Genomic DNA, 12,018 nt, shown 5'->3' on the forward strand with positions numbered 1-12,018 from the left:
GGGAGAGAGAGAGAGAGAGAGAGAAGGTGAACACTTGTGGGGGAAGGGCAGAAAGAGAGGGGAGAGAATCCGAACAAATTCCACACTGAGCGTGAGCCCTGATGCAGGGCTTGATCCCAGGACCCTGAGATCCCTACCTGAGCTGAAAGGAAGAGTTGGAGGCTTAACTGACTCTGCCACCCAGGTGCCCCTCTAGGGTCTTTGTTCTTAACCCCTATGCAAACTGCCTCCCTAGGGTGCTACATTTAAGAATAAATTCTTAATTTATTAAGAGTAGTTTACAATCTCTTCCCTCATCTCAGAAGCTGACATTTAAATTCAATTGGCATTAATTGCACTCCTTTAAAAAATGTGCAATGGAAAAATGACAGTCTCTTCAATAAATGGTGCTGGGAAAATTGGACAGCCACATGCAGAAGAATGAAACTCGACCATCCTCTAACACCATACACAAAGATGAACTCAAAATGGATGAAAGACCTCAATGTGAGACAGGAATCCATCAAAATCTTAGAAGAGAACATAGGCAATAACCCCTTTGACATCGGCCACAGCAACTTCTTTCAAGATTCTCCAAAAGCTAGTAAAACAAAAGCAAAAATAACTTTTGGGACTTCATCAAGATAAAAAGCTTCGGCATAGCAAAGAAAACAGTCAACAAAACAAAGAGGCAACCCACAGAATGGGAGAAGATATCGCAAATAACACTACAGACAAAGTGCTGATTTCCAAGATCTATAACAAACTTCTCAAACTCAACACCCCCCAAAAAATAATCAAGTCAAAAAATGGGCAGAAGACATGAACAGACACTTCTCCAAAGAAGATATACAAATGGTTAACAGACACATGAAAAAATGTTCATCATCATTAGCCATCAGGGAAATTCGAATCAAAACCACACTGAGATACCACCTCACACCAGTTAGAATGGCAAAAATTGACAAGGCAAGAAACAACAGATGTTGGAGAGGTTGTGGAGAAAGGGGAACCCTCTTACACTGTTGGTGGGAATGCAAGTTGGTACAGTCACTTTGGAAAACAGTGTGGAGGTGCCTCAAAAATTAAAAATAGAGCTACCCTATGACCCAGCAATTGCACTCCTGGGTATTTACCCCAAAGACACAGACATAGTGAAAAGAAGGGCCATATGCACCCAATGTTCATAGCAGTAATGTCTGCAATAGCCAAACTGTGGAAAGAGCCGAGATGCCCTTCAACAGATGAATGGATAAAGAAGATGTGGTCCATATATACGATGGAATATTACTCAGCCATCAGAAAGGATGAAGACCCAACTTTTACATCAACATGGATGGGACTGGAGGAGACGATGCTAAGTGAAATAAGTCCAGCAGAGAAAGTCAATTATCATATGGTTTCACTTATTTGTGGAACATAAGGAATAGCGTGGAGGACATTAGGAGAAGGAAGGGAAAAATGAAGGGGGGGAAATCGGAGGGAGAGACGAACCATGAGAGACTATGGACTCCGAGAAACAAACTGAGGGTTCTAGAGGGGAGGGGGGTGGGGGGATGGGTTAGCCTGGTGATGGGTAGTAAAGAGGGCACGTACTGCATGGAGCCCTGGGTGTTATAAGAAAACAGTGAATCATGGAACAGTACATCAAAAACTAATGATGTATTGTATGGTGACTAACATAATAAAATAAAATAAAATAAAATATTTAAAAAATTGCACTCCTTTAGTCTGGATTTACCGAATTCTAAAGTATCTTACCTATATTCAACAACCAAAAGATAACATTGAGAACTTTCTCCTGCAACAGCTCCCCTTTGTTAGCAACACATTTGAACGTTTTGTAAGTGTGTCCTTCATAGATAGAGTGTCTCTAAATGATCCAAAGAAAAGGATAGTTAGTACTTTCAGTTGCTAAAACAGTTAAGCCAGGTTGGATACTGGGAAAATACAGAGATCTGTAGTAGGAAAGAAAGAGAAGATGTGGTAAAATAAAAGAATTTGATAGAGGTACGAAAAATAAGAATAATAGAAGATAAAACAGAACAATTTTTAGTATTGAAGAGGAAGAAAAAGAAGCCAATAGCAAGTGCTCTATAAATAAGAACTCAGGGAATAAAAAATGTGATTTGCCAAGAACTTTCAACCTGGAAGGACGGTACCTTCATCTGCTTCCCTTCTGGAGAAGGTAAAGCAGACTGTCATAAACTGAGGGGAGGTCTGTGATTTCTCCCCAACCTCAGCTTCTCTCACTCAAAAGGCAGGTATCCTAATGTACTTATACATACCTTTCCTTACCAATTTGGGTTCTAGGTACAATTGCTGCAATAATTAGAAGAAAGAGATATTGAGGATAAAGAAAAAAAAAAGAAAAGAAAAGAAGGAAGGCAAAGGGCACTACTGGGGTAGGTTTTGCATTCCCAGAAGTTAAGGAAGATGAAGATAAGTAAAGTTAGTCCTGGGATCTACACTCCTTGTCTAGTAGTACAGAGGGCACTTAAACCAGTCACTTGTCTTCAAGGAGCTAATGATAGTGTTCTGTGTGAAGTTTCTATGGTTAAAGATAAAGCTACATACAGAACCTGATGTTATGGAAAGGAGGTTGCAAAAACACTTAGTTGGCTGGGTCAAATACTTCAATAAATGTTTCTCAAAGCATTTCAAACATTCAAGTGACTCTGTGTCTTGGGACTGCAGTAAGGCTTGGGAACAAGAAGTCACCATCTCCAAATTATGAAACTAAAAGGCACTGGACATTTGCAGGAGGATCAGACAGAGAAAAAAAATACTTCTTGTTATATGTAATAGCTGCAAAAAACCCCAAAATTATCTCACTGAAATTGTGAGAAAGATCCAAAAATGTTTCTAGGAACAAGAAAGGGAAATGAATTATTAGTTAGGATACACCTAACATTACTAATTTAAGATACATACAACCTCACATAGTGTCTATGGTCTTATTTTTGCAAGTGTAGGAATATTTATAAAGCTTTTCATAAGGTTTTACCTATAGTTAGGATCTCTTCAAACCTATTTTTTCAGTAGTGGTCCTATACATGAAAATCCCAAACGCAGGGGTTGTCAGAACCCTGATTTTTGTGTTGAGAAGGAACTGTTTTCCTTCCTTGCATTAAAACATGTGTGTTTATGAATGTAGATGTGGTTTTGGGTAGGCCTAATTTCAGTTGGGGGAATAACCGCTAGGCCACTAAACTTTGCAGATCCTGGAAGCTGAGTCACAGGGAATGTGAGACTACTTAAAATTGCCAGTAAAAGTTTACAAAGCTCTGGAATATTTGAAAACTGCTTAAAAAAACTCACTGTGAAATAAATGATTTTGAAATACTAACCATGAGAGTTAGCTCCAAGGTTATGTTATGGCCAAGAGAACTTCAGTGCAGGAAAATGGAACTGCTAAGAATTGAGCATAATTAAAATACCGTTTTCCCCTCTTATTTTGGCTGTTCCTAACTTTTGTTTTTCTTTTTGTTTTGAAGTAGGCTCCACACCCAGTGCAGAGCCCAGTGCAGGGCCTGAACTCACGCGCCAAGGTCAAGACCTGAGCGGAGATCAAGAGTTGGATGCTCAACCAACTGAGCCATCCAGGTGCCCTGCTATTCCAAAGCTTTAACCAAATGCTTTAAAAATTGTTATATATCTTTTCTTTTAAACTTCCTGTTTGTATATATCATGTCTAATATCTAATGTGGATCTCAGTTCATGCCAAATACTTAAAATATTCTGTAAAAAGAGATGTAAAGCTTTGGAAAGGAGGGAAATGAAAAAGGAAGATACTTGAATTTTCCCCAAATTTTGGAAATAGTAAAATCCCATTTTATATGTTCTTAATTCATCAGCACTCTGTAAATGTAAGAACAGCAAATGAATAAAGCTCCTAAAATAAATACATGTATGATAATTACACTTCATCTGGAACCCAGAAAGTAGTATGTAAACTGAATTCTTAGAAACAAATTTCTACATTAACTGTACTAAGGCAGGTTGTTTTATAAAGGAAATCTATATACAGGATCTTAAAAATAGTAATAGCTTTATTGAGCTATAATTCACATATGACAAAGTCCAACCTTTTAAAGTGTGTAATTCAATGGTTTTTAGTATATCCACAGAGTTGTGCAAGCATTGCCATCACCTCAAAAAGAAACCATGTACCCCTTAGTCACTCCCCATTCTGCTGCCCCCTGGCCCCTGGCAATCATTAATTTACTTTCTGACTCTAGCCGTTTGCCTATTCTGGACATTTCATATAAATGGAATCATGCAATATGTGGTCTTTTTGTCTAGCTTCTTTTACTTAGCATGATGTTTTCCAAGTTCATCCATGTGGTAGCATGTATGGGTACCTCATTCCTTTTTGTGGTCAAATACTCTTCCACTGTAATAAATATACTGTATTTTGTTTATCCATGCATCAGTTGATGGATGTTTGGGTTATTTCCATTTTTTGACTGTTATGGATAATATTGCTATGAACATTTGTGTACAGGCTCTTTAGTGAACATGTGTTTAAATTCTCCTGGTTATATACCTAGGAATGGAATTACTGGATCATCTGGCAACTCTATGTTTAAACGTTTGAATAACTGCCAAACTGTTTTTGCAAAGTGGCTGCATCAAATTACAAACCCAGCAATGTACAGTTTCACCACATCCTCACCAAATTATCGTCTGTCCTTTTTATTTTAGCTGTCCCGTGAGGTATGAAATCGTATCTCACTATAGTTTTGATTTGCATTTCCTTAATGACCCAGGATGCTGAGCTTCTTTTCATGTGTTTTTTGGCAATTTGTGTATCTTCTTTGGAGTAATCCTATTCAGATCCTTTGCCCATATTTAAACTGGGTTATTTATCTTTTTGTTCTTGAGTTATAAAAGTTTTTGTATATTCTTGGTCCAAGTCCCTTGCCAGATTATATAATTTGCAAATAATTTCTCCCATTTTGTAGGTTGTCTTTTCACATTCTTTTTTTTAAAATTTTTTAACCATTTTATTTATTTATTTGAGAGAGAGAGAATGAGAGATAGAGAGCACAAGAGGGAAGAGGGTCAGAGGGAGAAGCAGACTCCCTGCAGAGCAGGGAGCCCGATGTGGGACTCGATCCTGGGACTCCAGGATCATGACCTGAGCTGAAGGCAGTCGCTTAACCAACTGAGCCACCCAGGAGCCCTCACATTCTTTTTTTTTAAGATTTCATTTTTTAAGTAATCTCTACACCCACACTCGAACTCACAACCCTGAGATCAAGAGTCACACATTTCACAGACTGAGCCAACCAGTCTTTTCACATTTTTGATGGTGTCCTTTGAAGCACAAAGATTAATTTTGACAAAGTCCACTTTATCCATTTCTTTCTTCGGTCACCATGCTTTTGGTATTATATCTAAGAAACCACTATCTAATACAAGGTCAGAGAGATTTACTCCTATGTTTTCTCTAGAGTTGTATACTTTCAGCTCCTACATTTAGATGTTCGATACATTCTAAGTTAATTTTCCTGTATGATGTGAAGTAGGTGTTCAAATCATTTTTTGGCACAGACATCCAGATGTCCCTGCACCACTTGTTAAAAGGGTCCTTTTTTCCCCATGGAATTGTCTTGCCATCTTTATTGAAAATTACATAGGACTTTTTATAAATCAGATAACAAAGATTTTATCTGACTACAAAGAATATTCATGGTTGGTTTAATCTTAATTAATATGGGTAGTCAGAAAGCAGGTACCAAGATCTTTTAAATACTTGTATACTTTTTTTTTTTTTTAGATTTTATTTATTTGACGGAGAGAGACACAGCGAGGGGAGGAACACAAGCAGGGGAGTGGGGGAGGGAGAAGCAGGCTTCCCGCGGAGCAGGAAGCCCGATGCGGGGCTCGATCCCAGGACCCTGGGATCATGACCTGAGCCGAAGGCAGACGCTTAATGACTGAGCCACCCAGGTGCCCCCCTCTGTATGTGTTTTAAACATGGTTGTAAAGATTACCTGGAGTTTTTGTATCAACTATTCATTTTATAGTTACTTTTGTAAAAGTGAGTAGCAAAACCACATTCCCTCATGGATCCTTCAGGCACACCTCCAGTTTGTCAGTCTTTATTTTCCCCACCCCATCTCTCCTCATCAGTTCCCTGGATGCAACATCCTGGTTTGGGTCTGTACTAGGAACTCTTCCTTTCACCATTGGTCCTCATCCTCATCAGACCTCATGCTTCCTTTTTACATAACTAATACTTTGTCCACTTTACTCTCCTGAAATGTAACTCTTAGATATTATAATGTATCTATATAGATAATTTCAGAAAATCAATATAATGCCCTTACTATTAAATAAAGAGGGATGCATTCAGTTGTTTGTGCTTAACAATATCTTGGAGATCATATGCTTTGATACTATCAGAGAATAGTGTCTGGATTGAGAACAGAAACTAGTACAAAAGACTAAGAAGAAGTTGTATGGTACAATTTCCCCATGGAATTGTCTTGGCATCCTTACTGAAAATTACATAAGACTTTTTATAAATCATCTCAGGAGAGTGTTAGATTAAGAGTGAAAAACAAGTCCAATAATAACCTCCAAATAAATAAATAATTTCAACGAATAATGTTATTAAATATATATTATATATATAATGGCAGTAGTATAAAATGAAATTTAATAAACTCCTTGCACTTAGTATCTCAGCTAATTGCATAATAGTGGCTTTGAGCCTAGTAATATGATTCTGTAATCTTCTCTGTTATGTGTTTGCAGTTGGTTTTCTTGCTTTTGCAGCAACTGCACTAGTGCCCTGGCCCCTTTTCAACTAACTATATAGCTAGTAATACTTTCCAAGAAAGTAGGTATGAACATTTTAGTTGGATCTAGAAGCACTTGTGTAGTTAGACTGATTAAATTGCTCTTTGGACTCAAAATCTTTATGTTTTCTTTTGTTAATTTTTTATTATGCTTTATTAATTTCTGCTAAGTTGGCTAACAAGGTCTACATTCATTTCAAATGTATAAATTATCCAATTCAGTGCTTTAAATTAGAAAAAAAACGCCTTTTAAAATAATAGCCAAGTGAGAGCAATACATTTCCAAGTCAGTATCATTAAGCACATTTCTATCCATTAATTGCAAGGATGGAAATTGAAAAATCTTGAACAAAGGGTTATTTGTAAATGGTTTAAGTTTGCTAATAAATTCCATGATAATATCCTTCATATTAATGAAATTGTTCTCATTTTCTTTCTGCTTAAAAAAGAGCTCTTTTAGCTTTTCAAATACATTGAAAAGACATGAGATTTAATTTTGAAATATTTTAACTTTAATGTTTAATTTTTCATTAAATAAAAAAACTCTACAGTTGTATCAAATAGTGAACATAGTCTTTTAAAATAATTTCCTGTGGCAAAACTTTCTTATTTAGAAAAGACATTCATGTTTCAAATTCTTTTTCATTATCATTGTTGTTTGTAAAACTATCTATCATATATCGTTCATCAACTTAATTTTTGCGTGTTTTTTTAATTGAGGTAAAAAAACACCATTATTCATACCTGTTAGGCAGAATACTGGGCTCCCCCTCAAAGATATTCATGTCCTAAATCCCTAGAACCAGTGAATATGTTATTTTATATGTCAAAAGGGACTTTGCAAATGTGATTAATTTAAGGATTTTGAGATGGGGAGATTATCTTGGATTATCCAGGTAGGTCAACTAGTCACAAGGCTTCTTGTAAGAGGGAAGCAGGAGGGTCTGACAGGGAAGGAGATCGAAGCAGAGGTTGGAGTGATGTGTGCCAAGGAATGCAAGTGGCCTCTAGAAGGTAGAAAAGCCTTGGAATGGATTCTCCCTAGAACATACTGAAGGAATGCAGCCCTGCAGACCCAATTTAGACTAATCTTTAGAATTGACCCATAAAAAATTTGTGTTGTTTTCAACCACTAAATATGTGGTTACTTGTATAGCAACAAGAGGAAACTAATACATGCAGTAAAATACATAAAGTGTGCTGATACTAAGTATATAGCTTGATGAGTTTTTATAAACATATACCTATGTAACTATCCCTCACATTAACATCTAGCACATTTCCAGCATCTCAGTTTCCCTTTGCCCCTTCCCAGGCAACTCCTCACACACCAAAGATACGTACTATTCTGACTTCTTTTTGCCATTAATTAAGTGTTGTTGGACTTTTTTTTAAGATTGATTGATTGATTGATTTGACAGAGAGAGACACAGTGGGAGAAGGAACACAAGCAGGGGGAGTGAGAGAGGGAGAAGCAGGCTTCCTGCCGAGCAGGGAGCCCGACATGGGGCTCGATTCCAGGACCTTGGGATCATGACCTGAGCTGAAGGCAGATGCTTAACAACTGAGCCACCCAGGCGCACTTGGTTGGACTTTTTATAAACAGAATCATACCATATGTATTTTTTTGTGTTTGGCCTTTTTACTCAATGTCTGTGAGAATTACCCACCCTATTGCTGTATGAGAATTTGTTTTTTTTTTTTTAATGCTGTGTACTTTTTGCTATTACATATATCAGTTTATTTATCCATTTCCCATAGACTTTTATCCCTTAATTTTTAAATTTTTTATTTAAATTCAATTAGAATCCTTTATTTTTTTTAAAGATTTTATTTATCTATTTATTTGAGAGAGAGAGCACACAGAAGGAGGGGCAGAAAGGGATGGAGAGGGACAAGCAGACTCTGCACTGAGTGTGGAGCCCGATGCGGGGCTTGATCTCACAACCCTGAGATCATGACCTGAGCCAAAATCAAGAGTCCCATGCTCAATCAACTGAGCCACCCAGGCAACCCCAACTTTTGTCCTTCAGAAGATTAAAAAAACACATTCCAATCATAGTATGATGATTTTTTGACATTTCCCTTAAATAACAGAAATACGATTTTTTGCCAGCTTTATCAATATTTCTCTGTAAAATGGACACCTGATGGTTTCATTGCTTTACTAGAAAAGCAACTTGGCAAAATGTGTACTTTATTTGTGAGCAAAGTTATGAAACACAACTTCAAAAAAAACACTTGAATATTACCACCTTTTTATGTTGGACATTTTGAAATAAGAGCTAAACAAAAATCTTCATATATGTACATATGTACATATTTACCATATATACATGTGCATATTTACTACATATATATATGTATATAAATGTATATATATATTTACCATGAAGGTGAGAGCACAAATGTAGGCTGATACTGGTAAAGGAGTCCCCCCCATCCATGGTTTCAGTTTGAAGAAGGTACTTAAAAGGTAGGGTCCCCTGAAATAAGGGGCCCAGAGAAGAGGCCCTTGCTACCTAGGTCAAAGGGCTGAACTGATTTCAGGGCAAACAATTAGCTGATGTTAGAAAGTTCTCCTTTACCAAAGAGTCACAGTGATAAATATAGGGAGAATGATACCATTTAAATATCACCCTTTAAAATCCACTAATGAGGGCGCCTGGGTGGCTCAGTTGGTTGGGCGACTGCCTTCGGCTCAGGTCATGATCCTGGAGTCCCAGGATCGAGTCCCACACCAGGCTCCCTGCTCAGCAGGGAGTCTGCTTCTCCCTCTGACCCTCCCTGCTCTCATGCTCTATCTCATTCCCTCTCTCAAATAAATAAATAAAATCTTTAAAATCCACTAATGAAATAAGGGATCCAGGCAATGATCATCAATGAATGCTAGAACGATTAGCTGAAATGTTGATGGAGAATTTTATAACATACTGAAACCACCTAAATCCGCTGAATAAGCTTAGTTTCACTAAAAGTGGAAAACCTGACATTATGTCTCCTAATGTGGGGCAATAGGAAGAATACAGCATGAATGCAAAGTATTTCTGCCTTTAAAAGCTGAAGCAGAATCTGACGAAACTTCTAGATTGGCTTCCCGTTTATAAGAAATACGGACATAGAGGACTAGTTAAATGACTCTGCTGCAACACAATCAGCCAAATCCAAATGTAGGATTGTCAAGAGCTATGCAAGGCATGGGATTTTACCCTGTGTACAAGCTAACAAGTTAGCCTGTCCCTGTTTTGTGGATGCTGGCAGAAGACACAAAATTCCTGAGTCAGAGACAAAGGACTTTATTGCTCACAGCAAAAGTAGTATACTCAGAGCTTCATGTTCCTTTGTGTTGATTCTTCATGCTCCAAAAGTCCCACAGAACTCACACAAAGGGCCCGCGATGGATGCCTGGGCATGCAGTGAGTTGCATTAGAGGAAACACTGAGTTTAGGGGACTCACTGTTTATATAGTAAGTGAAAGCCAGCCTGCTCTTTTTTTGAGGGGGGAGATATTACCCCAGCCCAAGATTGCTTGCTATAAACACAACCTGCAGAAATTGACCCTGTAAAGAATGGTTAAGGCTTTGCATTCATGACATACCCAGTAAAAACATGCAGGGACACTCAGGGCCTATGGCAGATTGCCTCTCTCAACAATCCACCTCTCAGCCCACAATAACACACTCTTGGCCAACTTGAGTTTTTACATGAGTATGCCACTCCGTCAGCCACTCTGATTAATTTGACCACAGAGTCTGGGAGCAAATTCATTTAATATGTCTCATTCAGCATTTAATCAAAGCTTCTATCAACAGGACTCCGAGCAGCAAGATGCGACCACCTTGCAGTCTTCACCTCAATCAGACCTCTCTCTGCCAAGGGTGCAGACTCAGCCAGCTATGAGTTAGTCCCAAAGGGGATCAGTAAGTCTTATTTCAGACAGCCAGGATGAGGTCCAAGGCAAAGCTATAATCCATTATGATCCACACAAGGGAGTTTAAACTGACCTGCTGATCTACAGTGTCATTGTCAATAATTACAGAGTGCAATAGTTAGGCCAAAAAGCCACTCCGTTTCCAACAGAGGGTTATTCTGTAGCCCACACTTTCCCACATCCAAAAATATAACCTGAAGAGCACAGGTCACTCCACTTTGGGATTTGTTGTTCAACTTGGTTTGGATCACCATTACTTTGGTTAAGCCACATAGTCAGTGTCACCAAGTAGTTATAGTCTAGATCACCATATATGGTATAACTAAGACCACTTAGACATCAGGAGAAGCATATGAATTTGTTGTTGTTGTTTGTTAGCTAGGAGTTTAAGCAACACATTCCTCATCTACAAACAAGTAAAAATAGTTAACAGAGGAACATTTGATCTACACTTTTATTAATTTGGTGTCATTTGTCTTCTGGTTATTTTAATGATCCCTTATTAAGAGAAAATGGAGAAACTCCCTGAAGAAAAAAACCAAAAAACAAAAAAGTGGAGTCTTCTTGCTGCATTTTATTCATCACTTTGTTTTAATGTAGGAAATAATGTATTCCAATTGCATTTGAAAATGGCGGTTTCTGATGCCTAATTAATGTAGTTCTGGAATTCCGAAAGAAAAACTCCCTTATCCCAGACAAGTCATCTTGTGGATAACAACAGACTGATGGAGAGGAAAAAGACCCAGAACAGCCAGCTCCGTACTGAAGTAGAACAAAGCCAGAGGACTGACACGACCCAACTTCAAGACTTGTTATGAAGGCACAGTGAGAAAGACAGTACCTTATTGGTGAAAGAATAGACAAATAGACTGATGGAACAGAATAAAAACCCCAGGAATAGACCCTCATAAATATAGTTGACTGAACTTCGACAAAGGAGTAAAAGCAATACAATGGAGCAAACATAAATGTCTTCAACAAATGATGCTGGAACAACTAGACATCCACATGCAAAAAAATATTTCTAGACACAGACCTTACACCTTTCACAATTAACTCAAAATGATTATAGCCATAAATGTAAAACTCCTAAAAATATAACATAGGAGAAAACTTAGATGACTTGAATATGGTGATGACTTTTTAGATACAACACCAAAATCATGATGCACTGCATGAAAGAATGAGTTGATGAGCTGGACTTCATTAAAATGAAAAACTTCTCCTCTGTGAAAGTCAACGTGAAGAGAATGAGAACACAAGCCACAAACTGGGAGAAAATATTTGCAAAAGACA

The sequence above is a fragment of the Zalophus californianus genome, chromosome 3 (genome assembly GCF_009762305.2).
Source record: "Zalophus californianus isolate mZalCal1 chromosome 3, mZalCal1.pri.v2, whole genome shotgun sequence".
NCBI lineage: Eukaryota > Metazoa > Chordata > Mammalia > Carnivora > Otariidae > Zalophus > Zalophus californianus.